The sequence below is a fragment of the Rutidosis leptorrhynchoides genome, chromosome 10 (genome assembly GCF_046630445.1).
Source record: "Rutidosis leptorrhynchoides isolate AG116_Rl617_1_P2 chromosome 10, CSIRO_AGI_Rlap_v1, whole genome shotgun sequence".
In the NCBI taxonomy this organism is placed as follows: domain Eukaryota; kingdom Viridiplantae; phylum Streptophyta; class Magnoliopsida; order Asterales; family Asteraceae; genus Rutidosis; species Rutidosis leptorrhynchoides.
Genome location: NC_092342.1, coordinates 212126703 through 212153309, shown reverse-complemented (window position 1 = coordinate 212153309; position 26607 = coordinate 212126703).

The window sequence follows — 26607 nt, the reverse complement described above, 5'->3', positions numbered from 1 at the left end:
AAAAAAAAGATTTTTAGTTACTTTTATTAAAAGTCGTTTTTGTAAAAATACGTTTTAAATATTCGAAAATATAAAAAGAAAAAAAAACAAAAATATTAGTATTTTTAAGATTTTGTTAAATATTTAAGTTTTATAAAGTTTCTTTATTTCTATTTTAGTTTATAAAAATATAAGTTTTATTTTAAAATCTTTTAATTATTTAAAAAAACAGAAAACAGAAAATAAAAAAAATAAAAAAAATAAAAAGAAAAACGCATAAAAAGATAAATCTGTCAGCTCAAATTCTGATCCCCGCGACTCGCGGGGTTTTCTTCTTTAATTGCCGCGACTCGCGGAGGGTTTCTGACAGGCGACAAGGAAGCCCTAATCGAGCATTAATTACGGGATATTATTAATAATTAATATTATTATTATTATTTTTAGTTTTAGTTTTATTTTTACTTTTTATTTATTTATGTATTTAGTATTAATTAAGTTTTTATTAAATTGTAAAATTAGTAGTTTTATAAAATAATTAATATAAAAATAATATTTTTTATAAAAATTGTACTTTTTACAACTTTTTGTATATTTTTATATTTTGTCCCTTTTTAATCGTTGTAGCGTAATATTTGTATTTTTTAGCTCATATTTAATTTTAAACTTAGTTTTAGCTATAGTTATTTTTACTCCTATATTTTTAGGCTTTGCCGTAAAATTCCTTAAGTGCTTTTTCTTTAGACTAAGATTTAGGTGCTTTAGAATTTTGCGACGCCTTTTTAAATTTTAGTTTCTTTTTTAAGTTATTTCCATTTGGAATTTAGTTTTTCCTGTAAGCTTTAATATTTTTAGAGACCTTTTACTATGTACCAATTATCATTCCAATTAGTAATTTCAATTTGCGATTATAATTTTAAGTTAGTTGTAGTAATAAGGTTAAATTAGTTAAGTATTTTTAAGTTTTGATAAGTTTCTTTTATTTTTCCGTCACCTTTTATTTTTCAACCATTTTTTCTTTTTCGACATTTTTCGACGCGCAATCTTTTTCTTTCTTATTTCTCGCCATTCTAGTTTTTAGGACTTAGATTTTTATTCTACTTCTTATCTAAATTTCTTAAAATTACGAAAATTTATTTTGAGTGGTTAAATTAATAGACATCAAAATTTTCTGGTTCGTAGTAATAGTTGGATTTGTACGTGGACCGGGTTATTGGAGCCAAACAGTCCTCAATTATATTGAGACCAAACGAATCCTGCCCCTCTGCTGCATCTTTTGGCTATTCGAAATGTGGGCAAAATCAGAAAAGTCTATTGATTGGATAACTTATTATAATTTTTCTTTCCTTTTAAAAACTAATAGGATATTCTGTGAATGCACCGAGCAAGACGTTCATCACCTTTTGTACGTTCACCACCTGTAACTCGATCAAGACATCGTTTAACAAATATAACCGCCGTTGATTTTTCTTTAGAATCGTCATCCAGTCGACCAAGTACTTCAGTTCAAATTACCGATAATCCATTTTTTGAACCCAACCTCACAATTGAGAATCCAGAAAATATTCAGGAACGGTTCATAGATCCTGAACCATTAAACTTTCCTCCGGAACCACCAATCATTCAAACAGAGATTGTTGAGGAACGAACTATTAAATCAGAATCATCTATTGATACCGATTCAACAAATTCAATTATGGAGAATCTGGAACCTTTAAGTATGGAAGACCGAATGAGAGCTAAACGCACTGGCCAAGGTCACGCAATTACTCATCCAGACATTAATGCGCCAGATTATGAAATCAAAGGACAAATTTTACACATGGTGACTAATCAATGCCAATTTAGTGGTGCGCCGAAGGAAGATCCAAATGAACATCTACGTACCTTTAATAGGATCTGCACACTATTTAAAATACGAGAAGTGGAGGATGAACAGATATATCTCATGTTATTTCCCTGGACTTTAAAGGGAGAAGCCAAAGATTGGTTGGAATCGTTACCTGAAGGGGCGATCGATACATGGGACGTTTTAATTGATAAATTTCTTAAACAATTCTTTCCTGCATCTAAAGCCGTAAGACTTCAAGCAGAAATTGTTACGTTCACACAGAAGCCAAATGAAACTCTATATGAGGCGTGGACAAGATATGGAAAATTGTTAAGAGGATGTCCGCAACATGGTTTAGACACCTGTCAAATAGTACAAATATTCTACCAAGGATGCGACATCACTACAAGAAAAGACATAGATATAGCAGCTGGTGGTTCTATTATGAAAAAAACCGAAACTGATGCGTACAAAATTATTGATAATACTGCTTCCCACTCACATGAGTGGCATCAAGAAAAAGATATCATTAGATCATCTAAAGCAGCTAGAGCCGATTCTAGCCATGACTTAGATTCCATTTCAGCAAAGATAGATGCTTTCGAGAGACGAATGGAAAAGATGACTAAGGATATTCACTCAATACGAATTAGTTGTGAGCAGTGTGGAGGACCACATTTGACAAAAGATTGTCTAAGTATTGAATTAACAATGGAACAAAGAGAGAATATTTCATACATAAACCAAAGGCCTGGAAATAATTATCAGAATAATTATCAACCGCCAAGACCGATTTACAATCAAAACCAGAATTATAACCGAAATATTCCATACAACAACCAACAAGGTCCTAGCAATCAACAAGTATCCAATAATACTTACAATCAGCAAAGACCGAATTTTCAAAACAAACCACCACAACAAACCGATGATAAAAAGCCGAATTTAGAAGATATGATGACAAAGCTAGTTGAAACTCAAACGCAGTTTTTCACATCTCAAAAACAAACCAATGAACAAAATGCTCAAGCATTTAGAAATCAACAAGCTTCTATTCAAAATCTGGAACAAGAAGTAAGTAACCTAGCAAGGTTAATAGGTGAAAGAAAACCGGGAAGTTTACCTAGTGATACAAATGCTAACCCCCGGAATGAAACAGCTAAAGCTATTACCACAAGAAGTGGTACAACACTTAAACCACCTGAAATACCTGTAACTTCTGATGAAACTATTCCTACTCCACAAGAACCACAACCTGATTAAGATAAGGAAAAAGAACCGGTAGTTGAAAAGGTTAATGAAGATAACACAGTTAAGGATAAACCTTATGTTAAACCATACCAACCACCACTTCCTTATCCGAGTAAAATGAAGAAAGAAAAACTTGAAGCCGAGCAATCCAAATTCTTGGATATGTTTAAACAGATAAATGTAAATCTTCCTTTCATTGATGTGATTTCAGGAATGCCAAGATATGCTAAATTCTTGAAAGATCTAATCACGAATAGAAAGAAAATGGAAGAACTCTCGGCTGTTACTATGAATGCAAATTGTTCAGCAGTGCTGTTGAATAAGATACCAGAAAAACTATCTGATCCAGGAAGTTTCACAATTCCATGTTTTCTGGGTAGTCTTAGTTCAATAGAAGCATTGGCAGACTTAGGTGCTAGTATAAATCTAATGCCGTATTCACTATACGCTAAACTAGACCTTGGAGAATTGAAACCAACAAGAATAAGCATACAACTAGCCGATCGATCAATAAAATATCCTAGAGGGATAATGGAGAACATGCTAGTTAAAGTTGGTACTTTAGTATTTCCAGTAGATTTTGTTGTTTTGGACATGGAAGAAGATTCTCAAGTTCCTCTAATATTAGGAAGACCATTCTTAAACACGGCTAAAGCAATGATAGACGTGTTCGGTAAGAAACTGACCCTAAGTATAGAGGATGAGAGTGTTACCTTTTCAGTTGATAGAGCAATGCAACAACCACAATCTGCAGATGATACATGTTATTATATTCAAACTATAGATGCACATGCAGAATTATTAGAAGAATTTCCAGAATTACAAGGAACAGGAGAATGTTCTTTAGGAGAAGGTAATGAACCAATTGATGAAGCTGAAATGTTAGCTACACTTATAGCTAATGGATATGAACCAACAACAGAAGAAATTCAAATGCTAAAAGAAGAAGACAGATATCGATATAAATCATCGATAGAAGAACCTCCGAAATTAGAGTTAAAGCCACTTCCAAACCATTTGGAATACGCTTATTTACATGGTGAATCTGAATTACCTGTAATAATATCGTCTTCTCTTACTGAAAATGAGAAATCACAACTCATTTCTGTGTTGAAAGCTCATAAACCAGCCATTGCATGGAAGATTCATGATATTAAAGGAATAAGTCCTTCGTATTGCACACATAAAATCCTTATGGAAGAAGGTCATAAAACGTATGTGCAACGCCAACGAAGACTAAATCCTAATATGCAAGATGTAGTTAAGAAAGAGATTATTAAACTGCTAGATGCAGGTTTAATTTACCCAATTTCTGATAGTCCATGGGTAAGCCCAGTTCAATGCGTGCCTAAGAAGGGTGGCATGACTGTCATTACAAATGAGAAAAATGAGCTTATTCCTACTAGGACTGTAACAGGATGGCGTGTATGTATTGATTATAGAAAATTAAATGACGCCACCAGAAAAGATCACTTTCCCTTACCTTTCATAGATCAAATGTTGGAAAGATTAGCCGGAAATAGTTACTATTGTTTCCTAGATGGATTTTCCGGATATTTTCAAATTCCAATAGCACCCGAAGACCAAGAGAAAACCACATTCACGTGCCCTTATGGTACTTTTGCTTACAAACGCATGCCATTTGGACTTTGTAACGCCCCTGCAACCTTTCAAAGGTGTATGATGGCGATTTTTCATGACATGATAGAAGAATGCATGGAAGTATTCATGGATGACTTTTCAGTCTTCGGTGATACATTTAAATCATGTCTAGTTAATCTGGAACGAATGCTAATTAGATGCGAAAAATCAAATCTAGTACTTAATTGGGAGAAATGCCATTTCATGGTTAAAGAAGGCATCGTTCTTGGACATAAAATTTCAAAAGAAGGAATTGAAGTGGATAGAGCTAAAGTAGATGTAATTGCTAAACTTCCACATCCCACCAATGTTAGAGGAGTTAGGAGTTTTCTAGGGCATGCCGGTTTTTACCGACGTTTCATAAAAGATTTTTCTAAAATTGCCACTCCTATGAATAAACTCCTAGAAAAGGATGCGCCATTCATCTTTTCAGATGAATGTATCAAATCTTTTAATATTCTTAAAGAAAAACTCACTAATGCGCCGATCATGATAACACCAAATTGGAATCTACCATTTGAACTAATGTGCGATGCAAGTGATTTTGCAATGGGAGCCGTTTTAGGACAAAGGATTGAAAAACGATTTCAACCTATATATTATGCTAGTAAGACATTACAAGGAGCACAAACGAACTATACAACTACTGAAAAAGAACTCCTTGCTATTGTCTTTGCTTTTGACAAATTTCGATCATATCTAGTTCTAGCAAAAACGGTGGTCTATACCGACCATTCTGCTCTTAGATACCTATTTTCAAAACAAGATGCTAAACCAAGATTAATCCGTTGGATCTTACTCTTACAAGAGTTTGATATTGAAATCCGAGATAAAAAGGGAGCAGAAAATCTCGCCGCTGATCATCTTTCTCGTCTTGAAAATCCCGAATTAGAAGTTCTGAATGAATCGGCCATACAAGACAACTTTCCTGATGAATATCTATTGAAGATAGATTATAAAGAAATCCCATGGTTTGCAGACTATGCAAACTACTTAGTTTGTGGATTCCTTGAAAAAGGATTATCGTACCAAAGACGAAAGAAATTCTTCAGTGATATAAAACACTATTTCTGGGAAGATCCACATCTGTTTAAAAGTTGTCCCGATGGAATAATACGCCGATGCGTATTTGGAGATGAAGCTAGTAAAATTTTAAACCATTGTCACACAGGACCAACAGGAGGGCATTATGGGCCTCAACTAACAGCAAGAAAAGTTTATGAAGCTGGATTCTATTGGCCTACAATTTACAAAGACGCACACCTTCTTTGCAAATCCTGTGATGCATGTCAAAGGGCCGGAAGAATAAGTCAACGTGATGAAATGCCACAAAATGTCATCCAAGTATGTGAAGTATTTGACATTTGGGGTATTGACTTTATGGGTCCATTTCCAAAATCTCATAATAATCTATATATACTCGTAGCCATTGATTATGTATCTAAATGGGCGGAAGCACAAGCTCTCCCAACTAACGATGCACGAGTTGTAGTCAACTTTTTAAAACGTCTTTTTGCAAGGTTTGGAACACCGAAAGCTTTAATAAGTGATCGGGGTACTCATTTCTGTAATAATCAACTTGAGAAAGTTCTTAAAAGATATGGAGTAACTCATAAAATCTCCACCGTATATCATCCACAAACAAGTGGACAAGTTGAAAATACCAACCGAGCTTTAAAACGTATTCTAGAGAAAACCGTAGGATCAAATCCGAAGGAATGGTCCATTAAATTGGAGGATGCACTCTGGGCTTTTAGAACAGCCTACAAAACTCCAATTGGAACCACACCTTTTAGACTTGTTTATGGAAAAGCATGTCATCTTCCAGTAGAAATTGAACACAAAGCATTTTGGGCTTTGAAGACATGTAATCTTGATTTACATGAAGCCGGACGTCTACGATTAAGTCAACTAAACGAATTAGAAGAATTAAGACATGAAGCATATGAAAATTCGTTAATCTATAAAGAAAGAACGAAGAAATGGCATGATAAAAGAATCAGAAGTTCAAAAGAATTTAAAGAAGGAGACAGAGTTCTTCTTTTCAATTCACGATTCAAGCTATTTCCTGGAAAATTGAAATCAAGATGGTCTGGACCATTCATAGTCAAAAGAGTTTTCCCATACGGAACGATAGAATTGATAAATTCAAATGGGATTGAATTTAAAGTTAATGGTCACAGAGTTAAACATTACATACAGGGTCCGATGGAAGTCGACAACGAAGTTAATCACAATTTCGACACCACAGCTAACTAAGTGTGGGGAGAATCAAATCTTTAAAGGATAATATGTATTTCTGTTAGAGTTAGATTGTCTGTTTTCGTGTAGTTCTCGAAAATGGAACACGTATGGTCTTTCCCTAGCAGACCCTAAAGAACTAGTCTTCTCCCCCCATTCTGAATTTTTATTTTTTTTAGGTTTTTACGAAATGAAGCCTGCCTGTGAATTAAACCATGGTCTAATGCTACACGCTTTGATCACTAAAAGAAATAATGACATACTACCGAGTGAATTAGTATCAGTAATCAGAGAAAGAATGGACGGAGTTAGAAAAGGATCCAGATGCGAAGATAATAAGTTACAATTTGGTAAAGGAAAATCAAAATCCGCAGCGAAAAGAAGAGCACGACACCTAGAAAGATATCACAAATGCGGAAAATGGTCACATGGAGGTAAATGTTCAAATAATCAAACCTATTCAAATACCGAATTTGTTACTTTATGCAGAGACGGACCGTTCATATGTTTAGAAGAAAAGACAATGAATGCTCGAGGTTACGCCTATGCAGCCATGGAAAATCAATTAAACCGACTATCTTATGAATATAATAGATCATATAACTAAGAAATCTATTTCACAGGTATGTCTGTACAGTTTTTATTTTTATTTTTATTTTTAACCTTTTGATAATAAACGCTAATTTGTTCGTTAAAAAGTATTAAATTGGTATTGAATAAAATTAGGTTTGGCGACCGAAATTATTGATATCATTCAAAAATTTATTACATCACTGCGAAATTTAACGTTTATTCTTAAGGTATAAATATCTTTAAACAATCAACCCAAAATATTTCAAAAATTCGTCATGAGTTAAATTAGGTCTTGGAACCGAAATTACTTTACCGAAAAGAGGGGCGCATATTTTTGATAATATTTGATTGATTAAAGTGGGATAAAAAGACAAAAAGATTTTTAATTTATTTTTTTACCATGTTTTTAAAATTAATATTTAAATCTTAAATTAATATTGTAAACTTTGTAAAAACAATATATTTAAAATTGTAAATATTTGAAAAATTAATATAAGTTTGGTATGAATTTATAAATTTTTAAATTAAGTTTGGTGTGAATTTTTAAAATATTAATTTTTAATTTTATGCATTTTAAATTTTGAGTTTGGTGTGAATTTTTAATATTAATTTTGAATTTTATATTTATGTTGTGTGAATTTAAAAACAAAAATTTACTTTATCTCATTAAGTTAAGAATATGATTTTTAAAATTCGTCGTAAGTTGAAGACTAGGTCTTTGAACCGAAATTGCTTTACCCGAGGAAGGGACGAGAACTTTTATTATCATTATTTTTAATCTTATTGATTTAAAGTATGCCAAAAACATAAAAAAACCCAAAAATCTTAGCTTTTAAAACAATCGCTACAAAAAGACAAATTTTAAAATTTTGTCGAGGGACGGACTAGGACATCGATCCGAAACGACCTCGTCCTAAATAACAAGGGAAACAAAATTTTAAAATTAATTTCTTAATTGTTTTATAAGTTAAAGATTATAAAAAAAAAAAAAAAAAAAAAAAAAGGGTAAACTCCGCGACTCGCGGAGTTTGCAGTGCAAACCTCCGCGACTCGCGGAGGGACCAAAACCCAGAAAAAAATAAAAACAGCTGAAACGATCAGTACACTCAACAACACAAAAACAACCCGAAAAATACTTCGAAAAACCCACGAAAACCACCGAAAATCACCCCCAAAAATCTCAATTTTTAACCGTTAATCACCAAATTTTTTGCTAAAATCATGTTGAGAAGGATGATATCTAAGAACTACTCAAGAAAAACGGTAAATTTCTACACCTAAACACCATTTAATTCGAATTTTAGTGTTCTTGAGCTATTTTTCCCCAATTTGATTTTGATGCTTTCTAGTGTAATTAGACTTAAATTGTTTATGTATTATGCTTGTATAACCTAGATTGATGCTGTTTAACATGATTAGAAGCCTTAAACTTCAAATTTTGAATAATCTAGGGTTTGTGTTCTTGAGCAATTTGGGGCTTTTTGATATAAACAGGTTATGGCCGATTTTTGTCATGAATTGTTGCTAAATTGAGTAGTATAACATGTCTAGGTAGTTAAATGATCCAAACTTTGAGCCTAAACATGATTTTGAGAATTAAAGTGGACTTTTTCAAGTCCAAAATTCATGAACTTGATTTTTGAAAGATAATGCCATTTGAGACTTGTTTGATTGCTAGTAATGATTATTTTGACATGTTATTTAAGTTGAATGCTTATGAACTTGGCGAAAATTTTCGTATATGCTTATTTGAAAAAGTGTAGATTTGATAAAAATGTGAAAATAAGCTTAAGTTTGATATAAATTGATAATGTCATTGTAATTATTTTGATTGATGATTTTGCTGACACTAATGCATATTTGGATGCACAAAATTTGTGTTTGATGTGTTTTGCAGAATGAAAGGGGTGAATCTTCATCCCAAACCCGCCATGCTCCTGCTGAGAACTTGGAACAACAGGAGGTAGATAACTACTACAAGCAGGATGTACCTCATCCAGTCATGACCTTTTCAGATATGCACTTGGAACAGTTGCACCCGAACCTGAGATTTGACAGACTTTGGATAGATGATCCAAAATATCAACGGGGTTTGCATACTCTTCACTCTAAGGTTGTTGAGGTACCGAGGGTCATAGAATGGGGACCCTTGGAAGCTGTAGAATTGGCCGGGCCAATTAGGGAATTACTGGTACAGAGGTATGGTAATTCTTCTTTTAATGACTGGATATGTTTATTCACCATACGCAGACCTGTATATAAAGTATGGTGTGAAGAGTTGTTATGTAGTATAGAGTTGAATGATCGGGTAGCTAGTTTAACCGATCGTTCTTTTATTAGATTTTTGTTAGGCGGTTCGATGCGCCACATGTCTTTACTGGACATGGCTCAGGCTTTACGTATATATACGCCTGAGGAGTTAGCGTCTGCCGATTGTAGAGGATTGATACTAAACGGTAGAAAGATAGATGAGAATTTTGATACACACGGTGTGTGGAGTCAAATGACAAGCCATCACCGTTTCAAAGGGGGAAACTACTCTTATTTGGATATAGATAGAGCCGAATTAAGAGTAATACATAGGTTTTTAGCTAATTCGATTACACAAAGGGGTAAAAACAAAGAAAAGGTAAATGAACAAGATTTGTTTTACCATATGTGTATTCGAGACCCACACAGCGCTGTAAGTATACCATATTGTGTGGGTTATTATTTATCAGCTATGGTTCGGGGGATGCGTCCACATAGCATAATAGGAGGTGGTATTTTTATTACTTTGATTGGTGAATATCTCGGTGTGGATATAAGTCGGGGGGGATTATTAGTAGAAGAGCCGGAACCCCGCGACACTATAGGTTTAAATGTATACCATGGTGCGAAAGTTTTGAAGCGGCGAAATAACGCCGCAGTACGATACAATGGTAGACATCCACAGGTAGAGAGAAACCAGGAACAAGGTAATGTAGGAGGGGGGAATGAGATGCAAGAAATGCATAGGTTTATAGCTTCTCAGGAATACGAAAATGCTAGACAGAGAGCATTTGAAGATTGGCAAGTTCATCAGAACCAGATCATAGCGCATTGCCAACATATAGGTAGAAACTATATTCCTACACCGAAACCCGTCTTCCCTCCTTGGTCGATAGAGATGCAGCCACCATATCCTACGTATGACCCTGCCGAAGCATTCTATAGCACTTATGGTTATGCGTGGAACCCCTATTGGTACCAATATCATCCTTAGTTTACTTATTTTTTATTTTATTTTGTAATTTGTAATTATTGATATGTTTAATACTTTTGTTAATATTGTAATCATTTTTATAATCATCTAACTTTTATTCTTAGATTTTAATAATTTTTGAATGTGGGGTAATAAACCAAACTTCAAAAATATGTATATATGTTTGCAGTTTATCTTATGTACACAACAGGGTAAAACAACGCATTTTCAAAGACTGGCATTAAGTTCAGCAAAAGCAACTAATTTTGACGACAAGATGCAAAATATATGTGAAATAACAACAAGACGGAATGAACAAATGATGTGCACCATTTATCATTCAGCAAACAAACGCCAATATATTTGGAAACTTTGGTAAAAATTTAATCATTTTCACACAAATCACCCTCAATAATTTAAATTGTTACTGATTTCTTGCAAATGAGGGCATTGCAAGATCTTAAGTGTGGGAAGGGGTTAAATTCTTTCGGATTTTAAAATTTTTTACTTTATACACTTGGTTACCATTAAAAATACTAGTAAAGCAGTAGTTGTATTAGAATCTAGTGCTCTCTGATAAAAAAGAACAGCCCTAGTCTTATATACTGACTACCCAATTCTAGTAAAATTTTTCAAAATTTTCAATTAAATGAATTAAAATCATGTTTATACATATTTATGAACGATAAAACTAGGTTTTAACACCGAAATTATTGTTACCTCGGAAAGGACATAAATTGAGAAACAAACTAAAATGTTAAAATTCATTTAAAATGGAATAGAGGACGATAAAAAGGAAAATAAAAGCCAAGTGTGGGAAAATTTACCAAATTATTTTAAACATATGTCACATATATCTGTAACAAATAACTGAAAATACTTTTGCTTTGGACTAAACTAAACTGTTTTACCCAATGAAAGAAAAGAAGAGATGGATCTACACGATGAATCAATTCCATCATTAAAAGGAAGTAAAGTCTTCCGAAAAAGACACGCGCTTCTTGATTTAGGTCATGAAGTTGTCGTCCAGACCAGCTGTAGGTTGACGAAAAATCTAGAAAAGTCATCACTAAAATTAGCAGGAAATCCACGGACCTCAGCATAAAACAGGGTCGCCAAGTGGTCAGATTTATCCTAACCATGAGAAGGATTTATCTCGTACAATGGGGGGGCACCGTGCAAATTAGCTTGATAAGACTAATGAATCAGATCCCCAGAAAGGATAATCTCCTTAAAGATCAAAAATCAGCTTTTAAGCCTGATATTACTCAATCCTTGAGATTGACCTTAAAGATTGAGAATTACAAACTCATGGAATTCAATGATATCTAAACTCGAGCTTAAACGAGAAAATATTTTGATCAAAATTACAAACCGATTTGTTTTCTGAAAACCCTATTTTCAATGCGTTCATTACCATTGAACGTAAAATCCTAGGAATTCACCTGGAATTCATTAGGTCACCTGAACTAAATCGGGTATCAACCGTAAGAACAGTGGTTGCATAGCATGGTCAAAGACAGGACCTTGTGCCAGACCGAAAAATTATAAGGGTGAGCTTTACTATTGCTCCTACCAAGGATAGTAATTGCGTCCGACACGTTATAGACCATAATCAAAAGCATGTCACGGGACATTGCCTTAACAGTTGCTTGTTCAACGCTTTCCTTTACAACCGGACGGTAGTTTACCAAAAGGTAATATACGGAACAAGTAAACTGGACGTGTTGCTTTCCAAATACAAGGTTAGCAAGTGGGTGACACAAAACCGCAAGTTTTGAGCTAAAATTTTCAAATCTGAAACCCACCAAACCCACAAATATTTTGCAAACACCGGTAAAGGGTTATTCCGGAAAACTTATCTAGGGTAAAAACTAGATTTAATTTTCAAAAGATCAAATGTTTTCATAAAGATCCAATTTCCTTAATGGATCTAAATTTTTATAGTCATGTGGGACTGTAAACCATATCGTTACTACCATTGTTTATACCGCCGTATAGAAATCACTGATGTACAAAGTGTGAAGAATAAAGAAGTGATTCTAGTATTTCAAGACGATATTGCTTGAGGACAAGCAACGCTCAAGTGTGGGAATATTTGATAATGCTAAAAACGAACATATATTTCATAGCATTATTCCTCAAGAAAGACAAGCTTTTAGTTGCAATTGTTCTATTTACAAGAGATATTCGTTTAAATAATAAAAGGTGAAGACAAAAGACAGATTCGACGAATTGAAGACGCAAACGACCAAAAAGTTCAAAAGTACAAAAGACAATCAAAAAGGTTCCAATTATTGATAAGAAACGTCTCGAAATCACAAGAGTACAAGATTCAAAACGCAAAGTACAAGATATTAAATTGTACGCGAGGACGTTCGAAAATCCGGAACCGGGACTAGAGTCAACTCTTAACGCTCGACGCAACGGACTAAAAATTACAAGTTAACTATGTATATAAATATAATATAATATATAATTAATTATATTAATTATATATATATTATATATATATAATAAAAACCGTCGGCAGCAAGAAACTCCAAGGGTGTGAGCTGTAAATACCTCTCCGCGACTCGCGGAGTTTTAAGGGCATTTTGCCGCGAGTCGCGGAGCCCCAAAAATCAAGTCTGGCTATAAAGCCAACCGAATTCTGATCAAATTTAACACATCTTTTTTCTTCCTCTTCATACGTAAATATATTTATATTTATAATTTATATTTTAATTTTAATTATAATTCTAATAATAAGGGTATGTTAGCGAATGTTGTAAGGGTGTAAGTCGAAATTATGTCCGTGTAACGCTACGCTATTTTTAATCATTGTAAGTTATGTTCAACCTTTTTACATTAATGTCTCGTAGCTAAGTTATTATTATGCTTATTTAAAACGAAGTAATCATGATGTTGGGCTAATTACTAAAATTGGGTAATTGGGCTTTGTACCATAATTGGGGTTTGGATAAAAGAACGACACTTGTGGAAACTAGACTATGGGCTATTAATGGGCTTTATATTTGTTTAACTAAATGAAAGTTTGTTAATGTTAATATAAAGATTTACAATTGGGCGTCCCTATAAATTACCATATACACTCGATCGGACACGATGGGCGGGGTATTTATATGTACGAATAATCGTTCATTTAACCGGACACGGGAATGGATTAATAGCCACTAGAATAATTAAAACAGGGGTGAAATTACATTCAAGGGTAATTGGTGTAATTGTTAACAAAGTAGTAAAACCTTGGTTTACACGCAGTCGATAACCTGGTGTATTCATTAAACAAAGTATTAAAACCTTGTTACAATTCGAATCCCCAATTAGTTGGAATATTTATCTTCGGGTATAATAATAATTTGACAAGGACACTTGCAATTTATATTTATGACTGATGGACTGTTAAGGACAAAAACCAGACGGACATATTGAATAATCCAGGACAAAGGACAATTAACCCATGGGCATAAAACTAAAATCAACACGTCAAACATCATGATTACGGAAGTTTAAATAAGCATAATTCTTTTATTTCATATTTAATTTCCTTTATTTTATATTTAATTGCACTTCTAATTATCGCACTTTTATTTATTGTTATTTAATCGCACTTTTAATTATCGTACTTTTTAATTATCGCAATTTTATTATTCGCAATTTCATTATCATTATTTACTTTACGCTTTAATTTAAGTCTTGTATTTATTTTATATTTTACATTAGGTTTTAACTGCGACTAAAGTTTTAAAATCGACAAACCGGTCATTAAACGGTAAAAACCCCCCTTTATAACAATAATATTACTTATATATATATTTGTATTTTTATAAAAGTAAACCAATATAGCGTTGAGCTTTGTTCAAAGATTTCCCTGTGGAACGAACCGGACTTACTAAAAACTACACTACTGTACGATTAGGTACACTGCCTATAAGTGTTGTAGCAAGGTTTAAGTATATCCATTCTATAAATAAATAAATATCTTGTGTAAAATTGTATCGTATTTAATAGTTTTTCCTAGTAAAATAATAACTATTTTATATACACCTCGTTCGACATCAGACGCAGTTATCACATCTATCAACATTTACACCAGTTATCACTGTATGTAATCCACCCCTGTTTTAATTAGTTTATGAATATTAATTCATCCACTTGATCAGAATGAATAATCAATTACCCAACCCAATTGATCAATTAAATGATTATAACAGATTCCATATGAACGTCACTAAATAGGACAACCATAATCATTATTAATTATTAGGTTAATTAATTTGAAGATAGGTTCGACAGACTCCAATGAGTTGTCACTCAATTAGACAATACCCCCCATCTATTAATAGTCAATAGTCCAATTTCCACAAGTGTCGGTCTTTTGTTCAAACCTCAATTATGGTACAAAATTCAATAACCTCATCTTAATATTTAGTCCAACATCACGACTACTTCGGCTCAAATAAGCATAATAATAACTTAGTTACGATACATTAATTTAAAAAGGAAGAACATAGCTTACAGTGGTGATTAATCGCGTAGCGTTACACAGACAGAGTTTCGACTTTAAAACCCGTAAAACATTTCTTACAATAACCCAATTATTATTAAACTTAAATTAAAATTATAATTATAAAATATAAATATAAATATATCGTATATGATATGAGAAAGGAAAAGAAAAAGGTGTGTTTCTTCATTACTCCGTGCCTTGCTTTTATAGGCAAATGATTGATACTGTTGTAGGTGGAATGTTAGCTGGCTACCATTCAAAGTTGAATCAATAATATCTCGTTGAGAATTATTGATTTGAAATTTTCACTTATGACCCTTTAACTATGCACAATTAACAACTTTTTATTATTTATTATTATTCTTATAATGAATTATTTAAATATTATATTATATTCTTGTGCATAGTTGACTTGTACTTTCAGCTCCGTTGCATCGAGCATTGAAAGTTGGTTCATGTCTCGGTTCCGGATTTTCGAACGCCTTTTCGTATAATTTAATATCTTGTACTTTGCGTTTTGCGGCTTGTACTTTTGTAAATTTCAGACGTTTCTCATCAATAAATTGAACCACTTGAATTGTACTTTGTACTTTTTAGCTTTTTGGTCATTTGCGTATTCAAATCGTTGAATCTGTCTTTTGTCTTCACCTTTTATTATTTAAACGAATATCACTTGTAAATAGAACAATTGCAACTAAAAGCTTGTCTTTCTTGAGGGATAATGCTATGAAATATATGTTCGTTTTTAGCATTATCAAATATTCCCACACTTGAGCGTTGCTTGTCCACAAGCAATATAGAACTTGAATATAACTTTACCAGAATCACTTCTTTATTCTTCACACTTTGTACATCAGTGATTTCAATACGGCGGTATGAACAATGATAGTAACGATGTGGTTTACAGTCCCACATGACTATAAAAATTTAGATCCTTTAAGGAAATCAGATCTTTATGAAAACATTTGATCTTTTAAAAATTCATTCTAGCTTTTACCCTAGATAAGTTTTCCAGAATAACCCTTCACCGGTGTTTGCAAAATATTTTTGTGGGTTTTGTGGGTTTCAGTTTTGAAAATTTTAGCTCAAAAACTTGTGGTTTTGTGTCACTCACTTTCTAATCCTTGTATTAGGAAAGCACACGTCCAATATACTTGCTCCGTATATTACCTTTCGATAAACTACCGTCCGGTTGTAAAGGAGAGCGTTGAACAAGCAACTGTTAAGGCAATGTCCCGTGACATGCTGATGTTCATGGTTTAAACGTGTCAGATGCAATTACTATCCTTTGTAGGAGCAATAGTAAAGACCACCCTATAGTTTTTCGGTCTGACACAAGGTCCTGTCTTCGACCATGCTATGCAACCACCATTCTTACGGTTGACACCCGATTTGGTTCAGGTGACCTAATGAATTCCAAGTGAATTCCTAGGATTTTACGTTCAATCGTAATGAACGCATTAAAAATGGGTTTTCTGAAAACAAATCAGTTTTAATTTGATCAAAATATTTTCTCGTTCAAGCTCGAGTTTAGATATCATCGAATTCCATGAGTTTGTAATTCTCAATCTTTAAAGTCAATCTCAAAGATTGAGTAATATCAGGCTTAAAAGCTGATTTTTAATCTTTAAGGAGATTATCCTTTCTGGAGGTCTGATTCATTAGTCTTATCAAGCTAATTTGCACGGCGCCCTCGCCATTTTACGAGACAGATCCTCTTATGGTTAGGATAAGTCTGATGAAATGCCCCGTCCTAATCCATCTAGACGTAGTCTTCAACAGTTGGTCCCATTGCGAGGTTCTGACCTCTATATGCCATGAATGACTCCATGTAATATGAGTAAATGCACAGCGGAAGATTTCTTTCATACCTGAGAATAAACATGCTTTAAATTGTCAACCAAAAGGTTGGTGAGTTCATAAGTTTATCATAAACAATAAAATTCATCATTTTGATAGATCACAAGATTTAAATCCTGCATGGTACAAATGGGCCCGAATCCTATACCCACCTGTAATGTACATGCGATATCTTTTAAATACAGTACACCTTTTTCGTGTACAAAATCATCTTTCATAAATCTTAGTAATCGTACACATATCTCGTGCACAAAAATAACATACACATAACCTGTGTATAAAATCATTCTCTCGATACATAACATTCATATCAATTGGTGGCAATTATCATGTCCACATAATTCAATGGTGGCAATTATCATGTCCACATAATTCAATGGTGGCAATTATCATGTCCACATAATTCAATAGTGGCAATTATCATGTCCACATAATTCAATAATAATCCGCAGAACTTCTGTCTACATAATAATTCATTCGAGGAATGTTTTGCTAGTGTCTATCTCGTCAAACATTTATAAAAGCATTCATGTATTCGTAGTTCAAAATATATTTCAAAAGCATTTAATAAAGCAGTTATAAAACAGTGCATGTATTCTCAGTCCCATAAATGTAAAAAGTAAAAGGGAGCAAATGAACTCACCATACTATATTTTGTAGTAAAAATACATATTACAAAACTGAACAATGCAGGCTTGGCCTCGGATTCACGAACCTATATAATTTGTATGTATATTAACACCTATAATGGTAATCGAACAAATTTAGGTATTATTATTAATTGTTCTTCTAGTAACTTGTACGTTTCATTAATAAATAAATTAACTATTTTTTATATACCTTAAATAGATAATTAATATTTATTACAAACATATTTATATAGTTATGTTTTATGTAAATAATATATTTTTATATATAAAATCTCTATTTGATATATTAATATTAATAATTAATAATTAATAATACTAATGATATTAATGATAAAAATAATTATATTAGTGTTAGAAATAATAAAAATGATAATAAAAATAATAATGATAAAAATAATGATAATTCTACTAATAATAATGATAGTTCTAATAATAAAATTGATAATTTTTATAATAAAAAAAAATAAAAAATTTAGTTTCAATAATAGTACTACTTACATTAAATTGATAATAATAATAATAATAATAATAATAATAATACTAATAGAAATAATAATACTAATAGAAAACTACCTCTAAGAATAAGTTCCAAAAATAAATGCCCTTGCCCGGGCTTGAACTCGAGACCTCTCGTACTTCGACAACACCTCTAACCATCAATCTACTTGATTAATTCTGATTTAGTCACAACCTAAAATCCATATAACCCGTATATATCTATTTCCTAATCATCATCATCTTTACATCACTTAATCATAATCATCCATAATACATCAACTTGCCCTCATGTAACTACTCTTCAATCCATTCGTTTTTTAATTCAAACAGCAAAGATCCAACTTAGATGGCATTAAGAAATTATGGATGGTGAGATTATTTGTTTAATGTGTCGGTAACACTAAAAAAATTAAAAGGAAAACGTAATTGCCGTCCAATAAACCATATCCTAATTTGAATAAGCTCCATTGGATTGAAGCCCCACAACTTCTAATTCTTTCATTAATCCCACATAATGGTCGAGCAATATATCTTAGTTTGTCTCATTTATGCAAATTGACACCCACTCAATCAAAGAAAGGATTTCGGTTTGGTAACATGATTTTCGAATAACAGAAACATATATAAAAAAAACGTATGCACTCATACATCATCACCACCTCATCTTCCATAATCATCCTTTAAATCGACATTATCATTATCATGTCACTATTATCATATTATATTGCATCATCATTCATCTTTATATAAATAAAGTTACCATTCTTTAATCATCATCATTCTTTGTGATTTCTTTTGAACAATAAACTGAAAATCAAATAGCAGCAGTAGCGTTAAACAGAATTAGGAGGGAACAGCAACAATGGTGGGTTCGTGGCGGTTTAGTGATATGGGTGTGTTGTTTGGAGTACGTTCATAAACAGAAAAATAGTAAGTAAGAACCTTGCAACCACTGTATTTGATGGTGGGTTGTGATGTGTTTCACAGCGAAAAGACCAGAATTCTAACTATAGTAGTAGTATAGATATGGCAGCAACCCTTGGTTGTTTTAATGGTGTTGTGGTGAAGTCGTCAATCGGGACATACACAGAATAAAAGGAACGGTTGCAGCAATGGTTTAATCGATGGCGATTTAGGGTGTTCTTGGTGTTTTGTTGGGGTTGATCACGATTAGAAAAATAGAAATGGTAAGTAAACAGGTTGGCATGGTGGTCTTGTGGTTTGGTTTTCGAACAAACAGAAGGAACCAATAGGTGGTTGTAGATTGGGTGGTGTGTTTTGATCTTCTTGAAGATGGAAGGTGGCGGTTCATTGGTGATCATGTTCTGATGAAGTTTTCGAGCATAAAGCCGATGTGTGATGTTGATGATTGTTTGGTGGAGATAATAAGGCGGTGAGGAGGGTGTAGAAGTGGTGGAGTCGTGGGTGAGATAGAAGATGAGAAATTCAATTGATGATATTTTTCTTTCTTATCAATTGCATTTTACATATTCTACCTACATTAATATACTCTATAATAATTTAGATTGGTGGGGAGAATAAACCAAAATAAAACAGTATTCTAAATCACATGTTTTAATCGATTCAATTATTGTTTATATTTAGAATTGTATATGAATCACGGGTGGCAAAAGATCCCAAAAATATTCTACAAAATATTGTGCTCCAATATAGTAAATAAAGCAAAGTCTATGATTAATAAAATAAATACGCCATCTCTTATGGTTTCTGAATATTTGCTTTCCACTAATTGATACTATCAATCACGTATAAAAATTACAATTATTTGTTTATTCTACCGACACTCGTATCATATAATTTGATTTATGCAAAGATTTTCAATTATAATGATCAAGTTGATGTAAAGTGGTTTAACATTATTAGTTGTAACTTTATCATTTAAAGGTTCAATTCTAGAGATGGAAAGTGATGACGAGTTTGTTGGATTTATATGATGAATTCGAGATAGAGAAAAACAAGAAAGTGATATCATTGTGGTGAATTCAACAATACAAAATTTAAAACTTATATTTACCGAGATAGTCAATTGTAAATATAGATTCGGGTTTTATTATATAAAAAATATATATATTAAATATATATTTTTTGAATAAATAAATTTAATATTTAATCTTATATGTTAATCTTATAAATTTAATATTTAATATTTAATCTTATATGTTAATCTTATAAATTTAATATTAAATAATATTTAATATATATATATATATATATATATATATATATACATATTTAAATATACATGTATCTATTTTCAAATAGTTGTTCGTGAATCGTCGGGAATGGTCGAAGGTCAATTGAATATATGAAACATTTCAAAATTTTTGAGACTCAACTACATAGGGTTTGCTTATCGTATCGAAATTATATAAAGATTAAGTTTAAATTTGGTCAGAAATCTCCGGGTCGTCACAGTACCTACCCGTTAAAGAAATTTCGTCCCGAAATTTGAGTGTGGTCGTCATGGCTAACAATAAAAATGTTTTCATGACGAATATGAGTCGATAATTAGAGTTTTATCTTCGTTGAGTAATATGGATAAAATAATACGAGTACTCGAAGTGTACGAGTGAAGCTATCACAAAAGATTGAGATAGAGATTTAACTTTTGACATAGTCACGATGGATTTAGGAAAATAAGGTTCGTCTTAACTTTTGAGGTTGTTTCGATTGAATTTAGAAAATAAGATTCGTCTTAACTTTTGTCGTTGTCTCGGTTGAATTTCGGAATTCAAGGGATTTAAAGAAAATCTTCGAAATCTAAAAGATTTGATTCTTCAGCGAATAAGGGAAATTAAGATCTCTATAATTAAATACGGTGATCTGCCTCGATTACTTATTCTGATATTCCCATTATAAATTAAACTTTTTTTTTTTCCGTTCCATTCTTTTCACCATTCGTATACTTTCTTTCTTAGTTCATACATCCAAAAGATTGTGAAAATGCTTAATCCCGTTCTAATCCTTGATATTTATCTAATTATCATTTCTGTCATCCTTCTTTTCAATCTTCCACCAGAAGAATCTGCTTTCTTTTACTTCGCCCTTGGGGTTATAATGTTTTTAATTCTCCCGTGTCTTTATGTTGCGATAAACATTGATATACACGGTTTGTAATTTATATGTTGTTATTGGGCTTTATATTCTCCCTTATATTTCGAAGCTCTATGCTTTTGTTTTCTCTTCCCGACTTCAAGTCAAGCGAATAATGGTCAAGAATTTGTAGATATAGAGTTTCGAATGATTATAATGTTCTAAGCAGGAAGGAACGTGATAGCACGATTTGATTTTCAAAGTTATCAACATCACAGAAGATAGAACCATCAAGAATACATTTTTTTGATTTGTTAAGTAGTTAAGTAGAGTGAAGGAGTTATGTAACATGGCACATGATGACGTTATGATCTGTGAATCATCACGTCCCATTAGAAATTCATCATGAGTTACTGTAATATAATCACGTTGATCAAGTGTCATTATATTATACTAACTCATGCATCAGTTCCCAACATTACTTCAATAACATTCATATTTTAAGCTCGAAAGTTTACAGAATATAGAAACTAACGGTTTCTATATGATGTAACACTGATAGCACGAAGAGATTAATGATTTCAGATAAGAATAGTTATGAAAATATCTTCAGAAATATGGAGGATATTTATAATGAAAGATATGATGATATATTGGAATTTCTGAATCAAATTGTGATGAAGAAATTCATTCACGATGATTTAGAGCGATTAAGAAGCAAGGTATTCGTTAAAGATTTCATCAGAATCAGAATCATCAGGATTCTTTTATGTACAAGTTTAGTCCTTGTTCAGAGTCTCTTTCATGATTTGCTCAATTCATTTTTCAGTATCAAAATCTTTGAGCTTTTCCAATACTCCATTCTTAATCATCAAACTTTTGACTGTTAAGGCAGTCTTTAGTTTTCACTGCTTCATCAGCTTTTTCAAAACTCAGGAAACTGATTCATAAGCTAAAGCGCTTTTTAGAAATTCAGAATTGAAATTCGTAAATACAGGAGATAGAAGATATATATATATATATATATATATATATATATATATATATATATATATATATATATATATATATATATATATATATATTGATAATGCTAAAAACGAACATATATTTCATAGCATTATCCCTCAAAAAAGACAAGCTTTTAGTTGCAATTGTTCTATTTACAAGTGATATTCGTTTAAATAATAAAAGGTAAAGTTAAAAGACAGATTCGACGAATTGAAGACGCAAACGACCAAAAAGCTCAAAAGTACAAAGTACAATCAAAGTGGTTTCAATTGTTGATGAGAAACGTCTCAAAATTACAAGAGTACAAGAAGCGAAACGCAAAATACAAGATATTAAATTGTACGCAAGGACGTTCGAAAATCCAGAACCGGGACCAAAGTCAACTCTCAACGCTTGACGCAACGGACTAAAAATTATAAGTCAACTATGCACATGAATATAATATAATATATAATTAATTTTTAAAATTAATATATATATATATTATATTATATAATAAAAACCGTCAGCAGAAGAAACAAAGACATGTGAGCTGAATTCCATGGCCATGCGATCGCATGGCCTGGAAGGCAAAAAGCCATGCGATCGCATGGCAGTAGGTAGCAGCTGACATGCCTATAAATTTCGAGCTTTGGTGCATCATATCTTTCATCTTTTTCTCATCTCTCTATCTATACGTAAATATATTTATATTTATATTATAATTTTAATTTTAATTTTAATTTCTAATAATAAGGGTATGTTAGCGAATGTTGTAAGGGTGTAAGTCAAAATTATGTCCGTGTAACGCTACGCTATTTTTAATCATTGTAAGTTATGTTCAACCTGTTTACATTAATGTCTCGTAGCTAAGTTATTATTATGCTTATTTAATACCGAAGTAATCGTGATGTTAGACTAAATACTAAGATTGGGTAATTGGGCTTTGTACCATAATTGGGGTTTGAACAAAAGAACGACACTTGTGAAAATTAGACTATGGGCTATTAATGGGCTTTATATTTGTTTAACTAAATGATAGTTTGTTAATTTTACTATAAAGATTTACAATTGGACGTACCTATAAATAACCATATACACTCGATCGGACACGATGGACAGGATATTTATATGTACGAATAATCGTTCATTTAACCCGACACGGGAATGGATTAATAGTCTATGGAATTATTAAAACAGGGGTGAAATTATGTACAAGGACACTTGGCGTAATTGTTAACAAAATATTAAAACCATGGGTTACACGCAGTCGATATCCTGGTGTAATTATTAAACAAAGTATTAAAACCTTGTTACAGTTTAAGTCCCCAATTAGTCGGAATATTTGACTTCAGATATAAGGATAACTTTACAAGGACACTCGCACTTTATATTTATGACTGATGGACTGTTATGGACAAAAACCAGACGGACATATTAAATAATCCAGGACAAAGAACAATTAACCCATGGGAATAAACTAAAATCAACACGTCAAACATCATGATTACGGAAGTTTAAATAAGCATAATTCCTTTATTTTCATATTTAATTGCACTCTAATTATTGCACTTTTATTTATTGTTATTGTATTTAATTTCACTTTTAATTATCATATTTTTTAATTATCGTACTTTTTAATTATCGCACTTTTATTTATCGCAATTTCATTATCTTTATTTACTTTACGCTTTAAATTAAGTTATATTTATATTTTACATTAGGTTTTAACTGCGACTAAAGTTTTAAAATCGACAAACTGGTCATTAAACGGTAAAAACCCCCTTTTATAATAATAATATTACTTATATATATATTTGTATTTTTATAAATTTAAAACTAATATAGCGTTAAGCTTGTTTAAAAGATTCCCTGTGGAACGAACCGGACTTACTAAAAACTACACTACTGTACGATTAGGTACACTGCCTATAAGTGTTGTAGCAAGGTTTAGGTATATCCATTCTATAAATAAATAAATATCTTGTGTAAAATTGTATCGTATTTAATAGTATTTCGTAGTAAAATTAATACTATTTCCTAGTACACCTCGCATACATCATATATATATATATATATATGTATATATATATATATATGTATATATATATATATGTTACATCATATATATATATATATATATATATATATATATATATATATATATATATATATATATGTATATATATATATATATATGTATATATATATGTATATATATATATATATATATATATATATATATATATATATATATATATATATATATATATATATATTGTAGTCGTAGAATCGTTGAGAATTTCGAGATTATCGATTGATACCTTCCGGTACTTGGTATGGTAATTATCGTTACAAGATACCGATGAGTTCATGATAAGACTTCAACAGATAAATATATTGATTTGTCGTAGAAATTTGAGCCAAAGAGCAACGAGGTTGCTGGTACATCTGCTGGTAATCAGATAGAATATAAAAGGTTCCCCGGTAGCAATAAAAGAGCACACATATATATCAAGGCTATAATAAGGTTGTTTCGAATGAAAAGTCAAAGTTGACTTGCTGGAGCTGTGACAAAATTGGCTAATTTAGAAAGAGATTGCAAAGTTAATTTCGGTAATAATAACGCTAAAGGAATTAGCACAGCTACGCGTTAAACATTTACTCAGTTTTCGAAAGTTTTTCAGGTGCATAACTATATGCATAAATCTTTCCTTCCGTAGATGAAGTACGGTTGGTTCATCCTTTCGATTGAGGTGTTTTCAAGAATCACGAAAGGTTTGAACGCAGATTGTAATCGTCAAGATACAAATGAGGTTTAAGATGAAATCAAGTGGCAAACTTGAAGAGATGTTTAGTTTCATATGTTATAATCAATATTTTAATTCATTTTAATTATCCAATGTTATTAGTCCATAGTCGATAGTCCACAGTTGACATTCCAATAATTCATATATCGTTTAATATATAATATTCAAATTAATTAATACGTATCGTGAGCCGTATACGTCTCAGACTTGATCACAACTCAAACTATATATATTATTGTAGAATCAACCTTAACCCTGTATAGCTAACTCCAGCATTACTGCATATAGAGTGTCTATGGTTATTCCAAATAATATATATAGATGCGTCGATATGATATGTCAAAACCTTGTATACGTGTCCCGATATTTAAAGTGCGTAAAATAAATAACAGAAATTAAATGACGATAAATAAAATTGAGAGAATTAAAATTGCGATAAAAAAAATGCGATAAATAAATTGAGATAAATAGAAGGTAATACGGAATTAACAGTTAGCTAGGAACATTTAGCATGGATTTTTAACAAAATTCCTCATAGTTAAATTTATCTGTTTCTAACAAATTTTATTTTGTCCAATGTTTTCTTCATTATGCCACTTGATGAATTCTGATAGATCAAAATCCAAATATGAAATTGGATGAAAATGGTTATTCTGTGATGAACGAATTTGTATATCGATGGATGTAAGTAGGATAGTAACGACTGTTGAATCAGCTTCAAAGAATGTATAGTGTAACTTATTAATGTGAAATCTGAATATTCCTCGGGTATAATGTAACGACCCGCACTTTTTCGATCATTCTATACTTATAAGATTAATATTTACATAAATTAAACCTTGCCAACATGATAAGCAATCCAAATTGTCGAGACTGATATTTCCGAAAAGAGTTTTACACAACGTTTGACCGTCTAGTTTGACCGATGATATCACGAACCATACAATATATGATAATTATACGTTTGTGTATATATATGTATATATACATATTTAACATGATTAAGGAATGTTTTAATACCTCATTTTATATTAATAACAACAAGTTATATGTGTATTTTGAAACTACTAACTTAAGTTTTCAAAACGATAACTATACGTAACGTTATTTGACATAAATACTTAAGACATATAATGTTTATACATATATTGTATAAGTAATGTATTTAATCACTTTTAAGAACTTAAATACATAAAATCATATAAGTGTATTCACAAAAGATAGCTATATTTGAATCCTCATTTCATTTTTCACAAAATTTCTATACGTATACCTAGAGTATTTGTACTCGTATCATACCTAGCTCCTATACGTATTTACTAATAGTAAATACACATCAAAATCACCACCTAACCAGCCATTATTCATGCCCTTAGAGCTAGGTAATTACTTTTGGATGATTACTTGACTAATTAACAAAATTACAAACTAAAAATCTTATCATGTATTACATGATACATGTTTTTTTTAGGTTATAAGTATCACCATTTCTAGTT